Source organism: Vespa mandarinia, chromosome 12, assembly GCF_050613455.1.
Source record: "Vespa mandarinia isolate Hongniang chromosome 12, ASM5061345v1, whole genome shotgun sequence".
Lineage (NCBI taxonomy): Eukaryota > Metazoa > Arthropoda > Insecta > Hymenoptera > Vespidae > Vespa > Vespa mandarinia.
In genome coordinates, this window is record NC_140821.1 from 1,080,001 (window position 1) to 1,100,320 (window position 20,320).

The 20,320-nt window shown below is 41.3% G+C and overlaps 1 long non-coding RNA gene across 1 annotated transcript in view; it reads right to left on the reverse strand.

The window, feature by feature from the left end:
- Nucleotides 1–754: 754 nt before the first annotated feature.
- The window catches only part of LOC118448941 (uncharacterized), a 231,552-nt gene continuing 211,986 nt past the window's right edge, over nucleotides 755–20,320 (reverse strand). The window contains exons 4-5 of the long non-coding RNA XR_004840278.2: nucleotides 1,758–2,125; nucleotides 755–1,621 (exon numbers count right to left, since the gene is read on the reverse strand). This is a non-coding gene — a long non-coding RNA (uncharacterized LOC118448941). The remainder of the gene's footprint in view (nucleotides 1,622–1,757; nucleotides 2,126–20,320) is intronic.

The window sequence follows — 20,320 nt, forward strand, 5'->3', positions numbered from 1 at the left end:
CGGATTTATAAAGCAAACGATTTGTTTCTTTCTTTCTCTTTTTTCTTTTTTATCTCTCGGTTGATTTTCTTTCTTCTGAATCTGAAGGGAGATACAAAGTAACGCGGCGGTTAGCCGCATGAGAAACAAAGTAAGAAGGGTGGTGGTAGCGGATGTTCGCGGGATAAGCGATCCTCGTTTAGTCGCGGCTAAAGTCCACGGCGATTGCCCGGATGGCTGTCTTTACATTATCATATCGTGCGCATGCACACGCTCTTCGGTGTTCTCTCCGGCAATAGCTAATGCCATATCGGGATAAACAGGTGGGCCGGGTCGAGACTCGGACTCTCCAGGACTGGAATGTTAGCCAGCCACCTTACATACGTACATACGTATATATGCATGTGAGTTGGTTATATGCTTTACTCGTATATATAAGTGTATATATATATATATATATTGCTCTTCTTATCCAGAAGAGAAGGTCCGGTACTTTGGACCAGGTGTATGGTTACGAGATCTTACTGTGTCGGTCTTGTTAAACTTCGTTCGCATTACATCAAACATTTTACTATTTCCAGTTAATGATTCAGAGAAAAATATACTTTGTATGAAATATAATTCTAAGGACTGCCTTCATCTTGGATAAATTTTCCAATGGGACATTTTCATTTATGTATAATAATATCTTCCCTTTATGTATATAATTTGGATCATTTCGAGAAACTTTTCAACGTATTATAATTTATTTAGTAATAAAGACAACGATTGGATAACAGACAAATTTTCATTTGAAATCATGAGTCCTTAAACTCAGCACGCGTGTTCTCACATTTTCTTGAACCACCTAGTAACACAAAAGCCGCTTAAAAAGCCGTCCCGTAACAGATTACGAATTTATCTTTCGATCCGTAAATGCTCCAGGGGACAATCTCCATTTTAGTGTGCACTTTCCCTCGTCGATACAGTACGCCAAGGCGTGCAACAAAAGGGCGAAGCGAGATAGAGAGGTCGTAAAAACAGACGGCGCCTTCGAAGTATCTCCTCTCTCTCTCTCTCTCTCTCTCTCTCTTACATTACGCATACATCTAAACGCGTTACCTGCTTGTTCAAGAATAATCGTACACGCGCGTACGCGCCATCGTCGATGGAGGAGATGTTCGTTGACGCTCGTAAAGCATAGCTTAAGTTTTAAGGGAGCAGTTAAATTTAAAGCGAGTTTAACCGTTCGCATTATAATGGCGCGTGGCAGGTAGAAGAAGGGAGATCAAGGAGGACAAAAGGGGTTGCGAGGTTAACTCGTCGACGAGAAATGATGGATGTTTAAATTTCGTAGGCAACCCTTTTTTCAAGAGAAAGAAAGAGAGAGAGAGAGAGAGAGAGAGAGGTTGGTCCTGCCTCCATTAAAAAGTACCGATCGGTGGGCGTAGTGGGAAAGTTACGAACTACTTTTTTTTTAGAATTTCCAACTAGTCCATAAAAAAGAGAGAGAGAGAGAGCGATTCGCAACGATATATGATTTTGCTTCGTGACTTTAAGCTAGAACGTTGCACAGCACGATATGATCTTGTTACGTTAGAATTATTGCCTCTGTTCATGATTCGCTATGATACTTTTGCCTTTGGACGTTTGCCCTGTTTCTCTGTGTAAAAAAATAAAAAAGAAAAAAAAAATAAAAAGAAGAAAAAAAGAAAGAAAAGAAGAGAGAAAAAGGAAAGGAAAAGAAATTTTTCGACGATATTTTTATTAGAAATGTCTAATACAATATTGCGACGTACCTGTTTAAAATTTCATTCGAGAAATTGTACGTCTCATAATCGTAATCGTCACATCGTCTTACGCCCACATGGATTTGGGATGAGATTCTCATGGGTATCTCGCTCGTCGTTCTATGGTGTTACAGTTGTCAGTAGTCCGAAACGATTGTAGCATTGAAACGGTGAAGAGGGGCGTTCGACAAGCATCCCGCAGCTTTGTACAACAGCAATCTCTCCTGTCATTTCTATCTATCGTTGTGACGGAAGTAAATCCTAGGACACGCCTTGCAACACGTACGTGCATAATTTTCTTCATTCTTCGTTCGTTCGTACAATGCATCCCTCTAACATAGTAACCATAGTACACGTGTATACCAGCCAGTTTATGTCTGTAATAATAAAATAGATAATTTATTATTCATATCGTCGAAGTTTCTTACTCGCGTTCTTTGTCGCAAATATCAAAAAATAATGGAAGACTTTGATATGGAGCATCGGATATATCGATTGGATTCTAGACTCCAATCTTTTCTTTTTTTTTTTTTTTTCTTTTCATTTTTTCTTTTCCTTTTTTTTTTCAGAACCTTCAGAGAAGGCGGACAAAAAGTTGGCGTTATCGGCTTTCTTGTCAAGAATTTGACCGATCGTCCGGAAAACGGCCCCTTTTTCGTTTCTTTTTGGACCATATTGTCATTGCCAACAATTGAACCCCGTATACTTGGAATATTTCACACGCGCCGTGTTAAAGGGTCACCCTTCTCGCGGCTCCATTGAAAATTTAAAATCGTTGAAGGGTTCCTACGTTCGGATACGGTTACTTATTTATTAAGTCATCAATTTGTTAGATTGTATTTTTTTTTCTCACCCTAACGCATTCAAAGTTACATCAAAAATGAACGATCAAACCCGTACGAGTTACGTGAGAGTTTCTTCTCGAAGGAAAAGTTTCTCGCGTTTCATTCGCAAGATTTTTATGTAAAAAGACAAAAAAAAAAAGAAAAAAAAAAAAAAGAAAAAATATGTCATGACCTAAAAAGTAAAAAAGATCAGAAGTTTATTAACACGCTTGCGTGGCAAGAATTGTCTGTTGAAAGTGATGGTCCAGTTAATGGGGCGCGAATGCGGTCAGAGATGCTTGTTCATTTCCCATGTCGACGTATAGAAAGAAGAATCCTGAGGGTTCACCCTAATGTATTTGCACTATTAACTGTTGTATCGTACAAATGATACGTAAGAACATGCATGGGGACATTCGGACGTAGGATTTATCTTTGATAAATCGTGCCGAGCGTATTGGAGCGTGATTAAAGTGGATGAAGACAATGCCAGTGATGCGATCAAAGCTTATCACTGAGTTCTATGTAATCAGATAAAATTTATAGGCTTTAAGGGATTGGTCCCATGAAATTTATATGTGACAATGCTAATAATTAATTTGTTTAATAAAAAAAAATAAAAAAATTGTTGATTTGTTTAAAGTTATTACTTGCAGGTTCTATTATGATATTCCGACAAGTTAGACTCGTTGGAAATCATGTGAATCATCCGGCACAATAGTAACGTTCTACTAATAGTCATTTTGATCCCTGTGAGAATTCTATAGTGAGTTGTTCACCGACGGTAACTGCGTATTCTACTACTACTAAAGTTCACATTGGATTTATGGAATTTGTAGACGATCCCCATTGGTATATCAAGTTCTCTGCTCCCATGACGAATAGCTGTAACTCGTAGAACTGTATCGAGAGTAACATCGGAGATAATCCTTTTATGTCATTTTATGTAAAGGATAATTTTGTTCTTAGATAACGTGATAAAGTTCTTGACGCGAAATTAATTTCGCATCGCGTTTCAGGTACGATCTCGTAGCGAGATTATATCCTCTAATTACTATTTCCCGAAGGAAGCAGGTTTATCCAACGAAAGCCATTAAAGTAATAACAGTATACATTACGAGAATTCCATGAGTTGTTATATATCGTTTGTCGACCATCAGCGGTTTCTTCTTGTCTCGAGAAGAGAAATTTCGCGAATGGCAAAGACGACGACAGTTGCTTCTGTTTCGTAGTCTTTTCGGTAATTGGATCGAAAAGAGGCGCTGAATTTAGTCAGTGAACAAATTAGATTCCGCTCGGTCAATGCTCGATGCGTCCGGCAAAAGGTGCAGCAGGTGATACCGCGTACGACGTTTCCTGAATAACCAATAAACCTTTGGACAAGCGCAAGCTGTATTAGTCGGGAGGTTTATGTTCCGATCTATCTTTAACAAATTATTTTTTTAATTAATTACACCGATAAAAACGCCGATCATAATTTTCCATTTGTTTACAATATCGGACAATTCCTTGTTAGTTCCTAGATATGGTGCCAAAAAAAAAAAAAAAAAGAAAAAAAAATGAACCAATCGGATAAGAGAAAATTGTTCTTCGATATTTTAGGATAAGGGAGATCAAAACGCAGGCGGTGCTAAATGGGCGGTTAACTGGCTGCTCGGTGAGACGCTGGTTATTTAATCTTTAATCCTGGCACTCAAGGGTGACTCCGCGTCAGCGATACCCCCAGATATCCGCGTGGCATTCGATGCTCACCCCTTAGTCGAACGAATTTCAGGGGTTGTTTCGTAGCGAAGGGTCTTCACGATTCCTAAACAAATCCCTACACTCACCACCCACCGGTTAACACGATTTAGCTTGGCTATTAAATTTCTCCACTGTTTTTGCAATTTGGCAATCTTGTTAAAATTTCTGAAGGGTAGAGTAATCGGACGAATTCACGAAAGCCATAAACGAAGTACACCTCGCGCAGACTTTGAAAGTGTGATCGGCCCGAGGGCCAAGTTGCATAGCCAAATAACAGCTTAGGTCGGTGCGTTGCTTCTAAAGGATATGTTATTAAATCCTGAGTTGTAACTTGCGAATGACACGGTCCAAAGATTTACGAGTCTGTTCCCTCTGTGATTACGTCTCTGTTCTTCGCTAAGGATTTACATACGAACAGAGCCGGCCATTCCTTTACCAGTGAATATCTGTGTATCTATCTGTATTTGTACGATTCTATTGCTTTTCATAGGAAGCACGTACGATTCAAGATAGGTTAACCATGACTTTTTACACAAAAGTTAACAAAAATATTAATGCGTAAAAAAAAAAAAGAAAAAAAGCAAAGAAACTTTAATTAATTAATCACGATAATTCCGATAATTCCGAGGCCGTGCTTCAACGATTCTCACAGAGATATAGATTTTGCGGGTGGATCGATACGCTTACGGGATAATAAGTATAATCGGATGTTTGGTGGCTCGCGTAACGAAAGACGGCTAACATATTGTTCTGGTAGGGGTGCCACCACTACCACCACCACCACCACCACCACTACCATGACTACCATCATCGATAGGAGACTTTAGGATTGGGGCCGTCCTCGTCCTCTCTTTCTCTCTCTTTCATATTCTCCCCGTAGTCATAGTAGACCCCCCATGGGAACATTTCACACCGGTAACCACCGCAAAGCGTTTTCGACTTCCCTTCCTATAGCTCGCTAGACATCTATTCCCTCCTCCTTTCTCGCTGTAGTTTTGATTACGCAAAGTCGATTTAGTTAGGGATGCTTTGCCACTTGATTTATAACGTATGGAATCTCTATCTCTTTCTTTAGGATATACAAGATTTAACTATGAGTATTTTGCGATAATATTTGAAAATTCATTAACCAGTTGGATAAAGTATTTGTGAGAAAATTTGCAACAATTTTTTCCACAAGTTAGAAAAAGAAAGAAAGAAAGAGAGAGAGAGAGAGAGGGAGAGAGAGAGAGAGAGAGAGAGAGAGAGAAAGAGAGAGTAACACTTACCAGATACACGTGTCGCCGGAGGTAGAAGCTCCGGTCGGTGCGTTTATTAATTAGAGGTTAGCCGAGTAAGACAAGGACCGCATGGGTGTGCGTGTGGGAGGTGCACGTGAGTGTTCATGTGCTCGTGCACGAGAATGAAAGAAGAAGAAGAAGAAGAAGAAGAAGAAGAAGGTAGAAGAAGATCGTCCTTCTCCCTTCTACTTCTTGAGTCGACTCGTCGAGCACGTCCTGCGGGCTGAGATGAAGATACTAGGAGGTGGGCGGACTCCTTCGTACATAAATCGTTGCTCTAGCTAGTGGCCGAGGTGTTAGGTGAACGCACTTGGAAGGTATACCCGCTTGGAAGCGCATTGTTAAATGTTACACACCTATGAACTCTCTCTTCTTCCTGCTCACACCTGACTCATCCGTTCCTTAACCCAAGAACTCTCATATAGTAATTGGTACACATTGTTGCAAAGAAAAATTGCGTTGAATATCATATATGAATAAGACCGATCTCAGGATCGTTTTGAGTGTAATGTATACAATAACTAGGTCGACAAAGCGACGGACTTAATTCTGAAGTGTCCAGGAAGAGAAAGAGAAGTACAGGACCAAACGTGCTGATCTAAGCGGGGAGGGGAGTAGTTTTGATTTTGGCGCCCTTCCCCAAATGATCCCACAGAGATCGGCACGTGCCAGTCGCACCCTTCGACACACTGCCAAGCACAAAAGTCTCGTCGTAGGCCGTTTACTTCTCTCCCTGCCGTCTCTTCACGAATCCCTTTTTCTCTTCTTCCCTTTTTCGTACGTACCAAACGCGGATCTCTGGCTCGGCTGAATTGTTGCTAAGTCACCAAACGTCAACAGGGAATCGAATCTTTTCGAGTATTTGTTTAGGGCCTTTCGTTTGTTTCTTTAGGGAATATATATATATATATATACATCTCCTCACGATGATTTGTTCTCGTAAAAAAAAAAAACTTCTAACTTCTTCTGTTTGTTTGCCAATGCGCGTCAACACCCTTTTGCTCAAATCGAGATATTCAATTCATTTAGGTTTACATTGAAAGTTTTCATTGTTTTTCGTTTGCGAAAGTTAGAAATCGCGTTGTACTCGTAATGTCGAGGAGGGTGGAAGGGGGGGAAGACTGGCGAGCGGTTTGTAAAGTATGAAAGTTAGATCGATTCGACGTAGTTACAATGCTAGTCGTTCATCTTCGTAAACGATCGGCATTGATCCTTTGGACAAACTTCGTCAGTTTCCCATAGACCTGCAGGTTGGCCTTTTCTCGCGTAATACCAGGACTTGGCTTTCGACTCCGGCACGAGTTCCCATATCAGGAATGCAAAGCTTGATGTATCGACGCTTTATGACACAGAGAAGGGAGAGTATAGAATATAGAACGCCCACCCCTGAAAAGGTAAGCCGTGCCGACAACGTCATCTCTGCTAGAAGCGAAGTCACCCTAATGGTCGGATTAGTTTCTGATAGCGATGCTCGAACAGGCTTTGGGTTAACTCGAGCGAAGATCTGCATTCATGAAGGATGCTGTCGTAGTTGCCGTCGCCCTCTTCCTCCATCGGTTGCTATTAATTATTCATCTGCACGACACGCATGACGCTCCTCGTCATGGTCTAAGAGAAAACTTTGCTAGATAGTCTGCTAAGAATTTTTTTTTTCTATACCATATTCTTTCTGATTCTAATAGAGTTTTTGATCGATCGTTAACTAAGATGAACTAGATATTTCTAAACATACAACAGGGGATCATCGTAGGGTTCTAGTATTCGAGTTAGGGAAGCTCAAAGTCCAAGTCAATATCTCTCAATATCGTTATCTCTGCTGTCTAAACGACAGAAAAGACAAAGAAACGGAGAGGAGGAGGAGGAGGAGAAGGAAGAGAAGAAGAAGAAGAAGAAGAAGAAGAAGAAGAAGAAGAAGAAGAAGAAGAGTGGAAGAGACGTACCTGGCCTTCGTGAGATCGGCTCTTGCCCTTGTATCTTCTTCGAAGATCTTGCTCTCTGTTTAAGAAAGCAGGGTGGGATGCTACCTCCATCCTTCTGTCTCTCTTTCTCTCTTTCTCTCTCTCTCTCTCTTTCTTTTCATTCCATCTCTCTTACTCTACTCCTCGAAGCATTCCCTGCAAAAGAATCCGAAATGGAATCATCGTTCGATAGACGATCTGCTCACGGAGCGAACCTTTCAATCATGCGACACCTATCAACTACGAGGACTCCCAGTCTTCCAAATGAGACCCGACCCTGCAGGCGGAGGAGAACGGAGGAAAAAGTGCTCGTGGCGTGATCCTATCAGTGATTCATGAGCTACGTTGAGATATTTATTTGGATCACCCTGCTTAGTTCCCTCGGCCGTGTAGTGATCTATCGTATCGTTCGTTGAGTCCACGATGTGCTTTCTTTTAAAGATCCAGAGCTCTGTTGTATGCTCTGCTAAAGATCGTAGAATTCATTTTAGCAAGGAGGTCCTTCCGTACACGTAAGTGCAACCAAGCAGACTCGAAAAAGATGCACGGGTGAAAAAAATTCAGAGCATGACGTCTGACATTTGATTTTTTTTCTCTTTTTTCTTTTTTTTTTCTTTTTTCTTTTCTTTGTTTTTTTGTTTGTTTTTGCGTTATTATAGGAAGGAGGGACGATGACAGTGGTAGGTTTCTTTCTCGTTCCATGGCACGGGTGGAGCGTGCTCCGGAGAGCGAAAAAGTCCGTCCCGTGTCACGCAACGTGTTTCTCGTTCTCCCATTGGCTCACCTTTAGACGAGGATCGTGAACGCCCTCGCGCACGCACACGGGACGAGCTCTCGTGACCGGTGACAATATTCTCAAGCACCATTTTCATCCTTCTCCTCTCTGCCTCCTCTGTCTACCACCTTTTTCTCTTTCCATTTTTTATGCCGCCATTTTGGTGCGCCAGAGCGTGAGAAGGTCTTGGCTTTGAAGAGAGTATCCAGATGCATATATATATATATATATATATATATATATATATATATATAAATATACAATATATATGGACTTTTTATATAATATATTTATTTATCGAGACCGGAATTCTGTTGTGCGATTAACGTGCTTGAACAAATATACCGGTGGTAACATAGTGTAACTGTACTTTTCATGGAATCAACAAAGTTCATGATGCCATCTTGTTGTTCAACTCGTTGAAGGTTCACGAACGTAATCGGAGGTAGAACGAGAAGGAGAACTCTACTCTCTCCAATTTACGTAGTTGTGCTGGGTACTCGATCAACAATTATTCGCCTTGGGGGTGCATTATAAATTTTGTTGATAATCTCTATACGCGATCTTAACGTTACGAGAGAGAATGAGAGAGAGAGGGAGAGAGAGAGAGAGAGAGAGCGAGAGAGAGTATGCAAAGCGCGAGCAGCCAGATATCGGCCTAAGCATAAATTCCTCAAGCGTTGTGACACACGCCGCAGCATAATCTCGACTCACTAACGGACGCATGGAGGAGGGTCGAGAAGGGGGTGAGCTGCTACTACTGCTGCTGCTGCTGCTGCTGCTGCTGCTGCTGCTGCTGCTGCTGCTGCTGGAGGTTGAAAGGGGCTCGAAGGGAGGTGCGACGGCTCGAATCTGCGCAAACCGCGCAGTATCGTCTGAGATTTATGACCCGGAGAAGATAGACCGGAGTGATACTCGTCGAGCGATGAATCCGAAACGGCGTTTTCTCTGCTTCCGATCTCTACCACCGTCGTGAGAGAGCTAATTGCCAAAATCGTACCTTTCAACATTGATTCTTCTTCGTTTCAAATTTTAAATCTCAACTTCGTATCATTCTTTTTTATTCCATTATATTTCATCGTTATACTTAAGATTATTTGTTTTCTCATTTATCTATCCATCGTTGCGATTCTTTCGCTTAAATTGAAACGAAAGAAAAGTTAAAGAAAAAAGATCAATGCGAAAGAAGAACGTCTTCCGACTAGTTTATTGCATGTTGCTTGCTCGTTAACGTAGCTAATGTAGCGTACGTTGTGTGGTCCTAAAAAAGAGAAGCTCGAATGCTTCGAGGCGCCTATGTAATCTAAGTACGGTAACGATAATATAAACTGGAGAACACTCGATGAGTGCTCGGCGCACAAGTGCGCATTGTCAGGCACGCGCTAGCACTACAGATGCCACGCTGCGCGTAGCACTTTGCTTCGAGTGTCTCGCATATGCTTCGAATCAGTTGCGAAACTTATCCGTCCGGCCGATTGTTTGCAACCCGCGACCTACCACCGAACGAACCCACGCAACTTCCTCTCTTTCTCTCTCTCTCTCTCTCTCTCTGTATTTTTCTTTGTACTCATTGGTCGACCCTCTATAAGGCTTTACTTTCGACACGTCCTTTCGATTTCTTCAATTCCAAGTACATACGCGTATCCTTTTGATGATAAAAATAAAAAAGACAAAAAAAAAAAGTGAGAAATCATAGAAGGATCTTTCCGATTCTTAAAAATAATTCAAAGACATATAATTTTATAAGATTATTATCGTACAAATTGCGAAAGTTAATAGTTAGTAAAGAAGTTGGAAGAAATAAGCAAGTGCTGCTGGGCCAAGAAACTCAGCTTTGGTGTAAGCGTAACGAGCATTCTGGTACGATCAGGTACAATAGGACATACGTTCGCACAGGCGCGTCTCTTTCTCTCTTTCTCTTTCTCTCTCTCTCCCCAATTCTCCTCTTAGAAGCGTGGCACACACACGTAGAAACTTCCTATGCTCTATGAACCTACCGCAGCTTCGCTCCCGCAATGACAGGGGCGCGTGCCCTCACAAAGCACACTTCAGGGATGACTCGAGTGTATCGTCGTGGTGGTAGTTAAGCCTTATTGTTTCAACTTACAGAGGCTACCGTCGTCGAGTATGAGAGAAATAGAGAAAGAGAGAGAGAGAAAGAGAGAGAGAGAGAGAGAGAAAGAGAACAAGAGGGACCACCAACGCGTCGATCAAGCGATGCTTTCAATTTTAGTCTCGCACACTCCTTTAGCAAACGTCGACCAATAATACGACTGGACGTTTCCTATTGTCCTAACGTTTGTGCTGTTAAGCTCGTAAGAGAGCTTAGTTTGAGGAAACGGATCTCTCGAAAACATTCACGCTTCAATCTTGAACGTAGGTACGTAATTGATCCCTTTTCTGGGGCCTCCTCTTTATCAATTCTCTCCAATAGACAGAACAATTTTTGTGTTTCTTTCAAATGGTCTAACTTGTAAGCATCATGTACAAGAACAAGCTAGAAATCTCGTTAATTTGCGTTACCTGTGAACGACGTAATTTTATAAATCAAGAAGAAACAAAGCAAGAGAGAGAAAGAGAGAGAAAGAAAAGAGAGAGAGAGAGAGAGAGAGATAGAGAGTAGTTGGAATATCCTCGTGACGGGATCCTAGTCAGGATTCTAGGGATGTTAGGGGAGAAGGGTTGGAAAAGCCAGCCAGTCAGCCAGCTAGCGAGCTAGCCAGCCAGTAAGCCAGTCGGGTACTCGGGGGTGCGGGTGTACAGAGGGAACGAACGATAACGGAGGGACTCGGTTGTCTGATGGCAAGATGGCGTCCCACGATAGTGACGTCACAGGTGGCTCGGATGTGCGGAGAAAGAGAGAGAGAGAGAGAGAGAGAGAGAGAGAGAGAGGAGGGACGGGCGAGACGTAGGGTGGATGAACGCGAACAGTGAGATAGAAAGAGAGAAGAACAGGGAGAAAGGGAGAGGGAGAGAGAGAGAGAAAGATAAAGCGAGAAGGTGGAGATAGAGAAAGAGGAAGAAGAGACAGTAGTGGGAGAAGACAAGGAGAGAGGGAGAATGAGGCAAGAGGAGAATCCGCGAACGTAGGAAGAGACAGAATCACGAATCGAGAGAGACAGAAAGCACGAGCTGAGGTACGAGGGATACCAAGAGGAGGGAAGTGGAGCTAGAGGTTGGAGGAGGAGGTGGAGGAAGAGGAGGAGGAGGAGGGTGGAGAAGGGAGAGTACTCTTTGGTAGGGGAGAGAGAGAGAGAAGCGTATAATATTGATCGCATCTCCGTGCCTGCAGACAGCATCTACCCACTGTTGACGGGGTTGCTACTTGGAGGTTTTAACTTTGATTCGTTGCAGCCTCGCAGTAAAGATCATGGCCGCGATTTATACCAAAGCAAGTTCTGTGTCTCATTGACCTTTATATGGATGAGATATAACTTGGATATTTTTTGGGTATTATCGTTACAAGATATTTCGATGTAGGAGCTTTTGCTAACTCGTTTTATAAATCAAATCCATTGTCATTAAAAAAACTGTAACGGTTGCCCTATCGATCTCATTTTTTTCATCTTTTTCATTGAGAATCCGGTGATATATATCGGCTAACAGTGTGGTTCACCGTATTGTACTCTAGGATAGAATGACGTCAATCGCGACATCGTAATAACATGCATATACCTTGATCGATCGCGTGTAGGAATTTTGCCGAGTCGTATAAGTAAGGTCGGTCTCAATCGATCGAAATTCTCTTCGACATAGGTATATACGTATTATCGTACTTTCGAAATCATTTATTACGTCTCGCCTTGACGTCGAGTAACGTTCTCCCGAATTCCCAGGGGCCAGCTTTTATTAGGCTCTCGCGCAAGCGCTATTCGATGACTCTTGAAGGAGTTAAAAAAAAAAAAAAAAAAAAAGAAAAAAGAAAAAAAGAAAAGAAAAAGAAAAGAAATATGTTCTTAATACGACCAAAATTAAGTGCCTTATCCGATCAAAGTACCAATTCCGGCAGCTGCTTCCCGGTTAGTAGTAGGCACAGCCGTTCAATTCGAAGGACGATGTTGTATCTTTGATATACGCCAAAAGTGTCCTCCTCGAGCAGGAAAGAGCGTAATCGTCCTGATCGAGCATCTTGCCAAGCGACTGGTCAACGATGGCGATGGAAAAGGGTCGTACACGTTCAACGATATACCTTCGATATGAAATTAAGGTGCCGGCGAACTCGTAACCGATGTTATCGAGGATATCGATTCTATCGTAAGCGCTACGTCATAAGTGTAACACTGGCTGCCGGTGAAAGTGGCGAGCGTTAATAGGAAAGGACGTATCGATCTCTTCAGGCGGAATCTCCACTCTAGGAAAAGTGTCAGAGAAGTGAATCATAGCCCCCGTAGCATTTATATTTCTTCTACGCCTTTAAGGTTGACGGCGCGCGTATTTTGAAATTCAGATCTAAGATGTAGAAAGCGCGTTCTTCAGGGAACGACGAAGAGGAAGAGAGAGAGAGAGAGAGAGAGAGAGAGAGAGAGAGAGAGAGAGAGAGAGAGAGAGAGAGGGGCGGGGGAGGGAGGACGAAACGAGGAGAGAGAACGACGAGGCAGCGAAGGAGCAACGAAGCTTCAAGAAACCGGCCTGGCTGGTTACGCTCCGTTGGCTTTTTTCTCGGACGAGGCTTGTCGATTCGTAGTCTCATTAGCGATTCAGCAGATTCAATGCCACCTGAGCGATATGACTAACCGGACGTATGCAAAGCTCGAGTCCTTCTCCTGGCACCTCTTCTCGTAGCAGACCTCTTACATTCCTCTGCGTATCATCCTTCCTTCGCTTCTGTTATGCGTTCTTTTAAAAAACGAACGTACAACACGAAAATCAAGCACTCGTTCGAACTCGTTCCTCTTTGGAGAACGCGTGTTCGTCCAAATGGAAAGTTTTCCATTTCACGTACCAAACGTGCGCACCTATTTCCATCGCGTTTTATCATCACTGCCAGCGAGGAAAACCATAATTATAGAGTTCAATCGTAGTAATTCGCGCGTGGACTTTATTATCGCACGATAGACGTGAGCGATCATAAAACCGTGGAATTATGGTCATAAAAGGCGTAGGACAATGCGATCGTAAATTATGCGCCTGTAAAACCAGAACGACGATTAGGATCTATACAGTCGGAGAGATCGAAAGAAGGAGAGAGATAGAGATAGAATCGTGGGATGTTATTTCTATTACTCACTCGCTGGAAATAATTCCAATGGCCTTATCGTCATTTACTTGCACGTTTAAAGATTTTTCTTTTTTTTCTTTTTTTTTTTCTTTCTATTTTTTTTTTCTCTTTTCTTCTTTATCACGAAAGTTTAAAGGACGAGAAAGAGGATGGATAGAATCACGCTCGATTTCTGGAGTTTCTATCAACGCGATGCTGACGTAGGTGAAGTTACCTGTTCGCTGTCGTCGCATAACATTATGTGTATCGGTTTGGTAAGCAAGACAGAGAAATAGAGACGGTGAAAGAGAAAGAAAGAGAGAAAAGATTCTCTCGGTAGGGACGCGGGACATAGGTGCAATCTTCGCACGCATCGACATGTGTATTTAAATTAGTCGCTTCTACGGTTGGCAGACCTGAGTCCGAGCTGGAGATAGAGAGAAAGAGTAAACGAGAGAGAGAGAGAGAGCGAGAGCGAGAGAGAGAGAGAGAGAGAGAGAGAGAGAGAGAGAGAGAGAGAGAGAGCAGCAGGAATCAAGCTACAACGTTTACACATATATACGTCGCACGGACCAACGCCTATAGGACTTGGACACACGCACACGCGTGCATATGCGTACACATAAATGCACAGAGAGAGAGGAGAGAGAGAGAGAGAGAGAGAGAGAAAGAGAGAGGGAGAGAGTCCATGATACAGAAGCGACGTGTAAGCTGCCTGGCCAGCTTGTATTCAAATTAACTCCCCGAGAAGCTGTTAATTAGCGGTCCTATTGCTACAGGGCCTTTCATTAGCGAGTCTCGCGCTTCGTTATCCGCGTAACTTTTAAATGTCGCTCTCACGTGGCCCGGATTAGAAATCTCCCGAATTCCACGTATCAGTTCAGCCCGTACGAGGAACTTTGTGAAATTCCAAAGAACACTAGACTTTCTTTATTATCTGATTTTCTATATACAATTAGACGTTTGTAATGTACTTAAAGGAAAACGATAATTATAGATTACTTTTTACATGGAAAATTCGTTGATAAATCCCATGATGATAAAGCATTGAAAAGGCCAAGTTAGCAATGCCTACGTCGACTCTACTCTACTATCGACGTTAAATCGATTCGAAATCCATATCCTTCGATGTACATATACTACGTGTACACGATGCAGCGAATGCAAGCGGGCGTGCGCGAACGAACGAGAACGGAGTTCTGAGAGATGCATTCAGAAAAGCCGCGGCTGTCAGTCACACGTCAACCGGTAACAATATCCATTGTGCTAAAGTGAATCGTAATACCTCGCCGGTTATGAACGTGTACGTATATCCGATGCGATAACGCGATACCGAGATGACATCGTGCTACGACTACCATGGGAGCCAGTGATGTCAATGACGAACGATAATCGTCAACCTCCCGAATGTTATCCCTTTCGAAGGGGATGAGGAGGAGGAGGAGGAGAAGGTGGACGACGACGACGACGACGACGACGACGACATCTCTTTTTTTGCGAATCTTTTATAATACTTTACGTTACATTTTATGGAATTAAATATCAACATATTTGTAATCTACTTTTACTATCAATAATTATTTCCTTTCTAATCGGCAATACCATTGACAACTTTCAGAGATGAAATAGTATTATTTTTTTGTTTTCTTTTGTCTTTATATCAGCATTATTATTATAATTTTTATTATTATTATTATTATTATTATTATTATTATTGTTATTATCATCATCATCATCATCATAATCATCATCATCTTTTCTTTGAGTTATTCAGTACCGATCATCTTCGTATCGTGCCTATTCATACTCACTTCCTCGTTCGTTTCTCGTCGATTTTAGCACGAGAATCACGATCGATCGATTTCTCTTTCCCTTCGGCAAACATCATTTGCTTACCGTTCTCCTTAGAGAAAGTCTATCGACGTGACTATCCTAGGTGCAGCCATATATATAAATCGTTTAGAAATGGAGCAAGATCGAATCGTCCATTATGTTCGAACAATTCTAAGTTCGTCATAGTAATATTATATATGTAGATTATGATTTTAATTAGACGTTAAAAAAAAAAAAAAAATACAAAAAAGAAAAGAACACGTTCCTTTGATTTCTACTTTACTGCTGTTTTTTTCTTTTTTATTTTTCTTTCGTTCTTTTTTTCTTTCTTTCCTCCTTTTTTTTTTTTTGGTCCTAAGGAAAAAAATCAACGACTCGTTTACATTCCCTTAGCATGTTATCCTTCAATCGCATAGGTAATTACTCAACTCCCGGACAGAGAACAAGCGAGTGCTTCTCGAAGGATTTCTCGAATAAAATCTCGGAGCGTTGCTCGGAAGCAGAGCAACCACCACTCCAATGGCATAATATCTCTGAGCTCAGAGGCGGGAGGAACGACCGCGTGCACGTCCTGCATACAACGATTCTGAGCGAGACGAATATAGAAAGAAAAAGAGAGAAAGAGAGGAAGAGAGAGTAAGAGAGAAAAGAGAAGAGAGGGAAATGCAGTAGGAAAAAGGGAGGGCGGGTGTACCGTGTACGCGCTGCAAAATATAAAGTATAAAACCATAAAGTTCCGATAAGGGAGAGCTACCCCCTTTCCCTCCCCCTACATCCTCCCTTCCAACACCAGCACAACCACAAACTCTTACTATAACATACTAACGCGTACACTCGGTAGATGTTCCAACGAAAAGGGCTTCGTGAAATTAGAATTTTTATGATAACTTAACCTCGCTTTCTTTCTTTCTCTCTCTCTCTCTCTCTCTCTCTCTCTCTCTTTATTTTTATCGTAAAATTGTAGAAATGATAAAGGGCAGTGGTATGCTCCATGGTTTTCGATTCTCTAGAAAAATTTATTCAATGAAAATTAATTGCTCTTTTTATTTCTATATTTTTCTTTCCTTTTTCCCCGATTTTTTTTTCCGTCTCTTTTTTCTCATGTAATCGCAGAAACGATACAGAAAAAGAGAATTTGATTGTCGAATCATTTTTCTTATATATTTAGCAGAATTTATTCAATGAAGAATAATTGTTCACGGTTATAACCGGTAGCGCTTGGTATATCGTGGAAAAACAAAGAGAAGAGATATAAAAGCAAGAAGATTTGATGAGCATACGAGATAAAAGAAGAAAAGAGAGCTCGTATATGCTCGGCGATTTGATATGCAGGACATTGGTGGTATATATATATATATATATATATACATATATATAAGTATACACACGGAAGTGGTTCACGAAATTAGAATTTTTATGATGACCATCCGCTTCTGTGTCTTTCACAGTGGAAGAGGAATAATATAAGTCGAAGGAAAAGCTTCGTTTCTGCATTTTTCGAGTAGTTCTTGTTGATCCTGTTCGAGTGAGAATCTCGATTGGGAACAATGGTCATCATGGGGAAACTTATCGAATCTCGATAGAAATGAAAATTCTCATTCGTCTGGAGACAGCAATGAAATTTACGTTTCACAAGTGACTCTTATAAATTTTTCTGATCCGATACAAGTTCCGCGTTACGTTCGTATTTCCATTCGATCGGCAGTTATCCAGGGACGAGTCGTTTCTCGTGACAGAGAGAAAGAAAGAGAGAGAGACAGAGAGAGAGAGAGAGAGAGAGAGAGAGAGAGAAAGGACGAGGCGGAGCTTGACATTCCGGAGGAAAAATCGGAGCGGGAAGGCCTCACTATCTTTCTCTCTCCCTCTTTCTCTCTCTTTCTCTCTCTCTCTCTCTCTCTCTCTCTCTCTCTGTCTCTTTCTTTCTTTCTCTTGTTCAGAGCTGCCCGTATAACCAAGGAGTATCGCGGTAGTAAAGCGAAACGACCGCCGTATAAAAGCCCCAGGGACGCAGAGAAGGGCTTTCGTCCAGCCCAGGAAGCCAGAAGAGAGGGGTTGATAGGAGTGACGTTGAAACCGCGATGTCTCCCTCCCATATCCCCGTAGGGGATGAACAGATCTTATCCGCCTAACTGCAATCCGGACTGCCTTGCTTCTTCTTCTCCTTCTCTTTCTATTCCTTTTTTCTTGTTCTTCTTCTTCCTCCTTTTCCTTTTCCTTCTCCTCCTCTTCTTCTACTTATTCTTCTATTTTCCGCACAGACTCGTGAAAAATCCTTGATATTGTGACGTACACTTTTGCGAATGAATGTTCGTTCTATGAGAGGATGGACAACACGTACATCCTTAATTTTTAACACTTGGATATGTGAAAAATTTCGATTGAACATGTTAATGTTTTTTTCCCAAAGAAAATCGCGATCTTTGATACGTTTCGAGTAGTTAAATCAAATGGAATACGTAATATCATATTTAAATCCAACTATTCGTCGGTAGTAGAAAATAATCATTTTTCTGAAGAAGAGAAAGGTAAAGTTAGATGAACCAATTTCGTCGAGATAATTTTTCTCCTTTCTCTCTCTCTCTCTCTCTCTCTCTATCTATCTATCTATTCTCCCTCTCCCTTTGTTGTTGTTCATCCTTCCAAGTAAAGAAGATGACATCTCAAGCTTACGAAATAATAAATGAAAGAAAACGTTTCAATTAAGGACTTCTCGACTCTCTCAGCGTGATGTCCCTACTGGCACGTCCACGTGAGACCACCCCAAACGCGTTTTCAACCGCCTTCGAGAGATCTTTTGCTCCCTTTCTCTCTCTCTGATTCTATATTATATATATATATATCTATATATACATATATGGTATATATATATATATATATATATATATATATACATATATATGTATACTCATATGATTCCTTCTCTCTCTCTTTCTTTCATATGCGGTCTTTCATGACGAATGGGAACATTATACAAGGTGCACGTTAGGTGTCGTCTATACTATCGGTTAGAGTATAACCTAGAGACCCCTACTGCTCATTCACGATGTCTTCCTGGGATTCCGACCATCTTAGGACAATACGAATAACTCGTTTGCGTTTGCACGTTGACATTCGAGAAATCGATCGGCTCGAAGAGTATTTCCAACGAAAAAAAAAATATACACACACACACACACATATATATATATATACATGAAACTGGAACGACTCGTGTATATAGAATCATTTGTTCGACGTAGAAAAGTGTATATCAATGTGAATGTTTTACGAAGCAGTGGACAGTTCTAATCGTCTTTCATTAAAATCAGAACATATTTGACTGAATCAAAGAATCGGACAAATCGTTTATTAGAAATGATTGGACAAAGTTGATAACTTGAAGATGATCGAAGACAATTTGGGTGTGAGGACCTTTTCTGTAGCAACATCCATCCGTCGTTCCAAACACAGGTAGCCAAAGTAGACTCGATGCTTCTTTTGCGTTCCTATTTTTCATTCGTCCACTTTTTAATGGGCCGGATTAATATCGCCGGGTAACAAGACACTTTTCCAAAGGGTTATCTTCGCGTGTGTGTATCCAAGTAAAAAAAGAGAGAGAGAGAGAGAGAGAGAGGGAGAGACGGAATATGCGTGAATATGCAGAGAAGAAGAGGAACGCCACGCAAGGTATAAAAGATTACGGATGCGGTGCATCCGTTCAGCGGCAATAAGTCTGATTGTGTTCGGGTAGCCGGACAAATTATCCGGTATTATGCCGGCATCTCAGTCTATCAATTATACGTGGCCGGATCCGAGCCAAGGTATATATATATATATATATATATATATATATATATGTGTATATGCAACTCTATATGTTTTCTACTGAACCTTCGCTATGTGAGCGTTTAATTGTATGTGCGTATATGTGACCATCTCGTTTCTTCTCTCTCTCTCTCTCTCTCTGTTTCTCACTCTTACTCCTTGTATTCATGCTCTGGTCTTTCTGGAGATCGAGAAGCAGCCACCAACACGCCTACGGACTATTTCATTGATCATCGTCAGTCGCTTCCAAGTATTACACGACTGGGTCGCTGGCACTTCGTGGAAACGCGGATCCGTATGAGGTTCTTCTTCTTCTTCTTTTATTTTCTCTTTATCTTTTCTTTTTCTTTCTTTTTCTCTCCCTCTCTCTCTCTCTCTTTCTCTCTCTCTCTCTCCTTTGTTAGCTTCTTCTTTTTAACAGAGTCGCTCTAATAGCGGCAGACGAGACACAGAACTCTTTTAATTCGCGAGGAAAATAAAAAAAAAGGGAGACACAGAGAAAGGAAGAGAAATAGGCACATTGATCTGGCGTGTACAGGACGACGACATTTTTAAAAAGGTACATTTTTGTTAAGTCGAAATAATTTATTTGTCACTAGATGAGAGATCGTGTTTTGATTCATGAAGGGTTCCTGACTTTAACTGTCAGTCGACTACGCGTTCGCCGACGGACCAGGGAAAAACATTCTTCTTAGAAGATTTTGCATAATTTTCCGGCTTTTTCCGAGCCAAGAACACCGTAAAGATCCTGACTTACGATCGCGTGCCGTTCTGACTTATGAACCGTCTCCTTTCTCTCTCTTTTTCTCTCTCTCTCTCTCTTTCGTTCTCTTTTTCTCTTTCTTTCTTTCTTTCTTTCTTTCTCTGTTCTTACCTAAGATCTAAATCCGAGACCCATTAAGTTTCCTTCGAAACAGTTAGGTCCGAACATTTATGGACATGTTTGGTCAAAAATGTTGTCTTTTTTCGTTCTACCTGAACTCGTGAGAATCAAAAAAATACTTCAAAAGGATTTTAAGTATCATTTTTTTTCTTTTCCTTTTTTCCTTTCTTTTTCCTTTTTTTTTTTTTTTTTTTTTCTTTCTTTTCAGTCTGATGAAAATATCGTTTCCATTCGAAGAGGGTAAACGGATACATTTCGAGAAGAAATTTACTCGG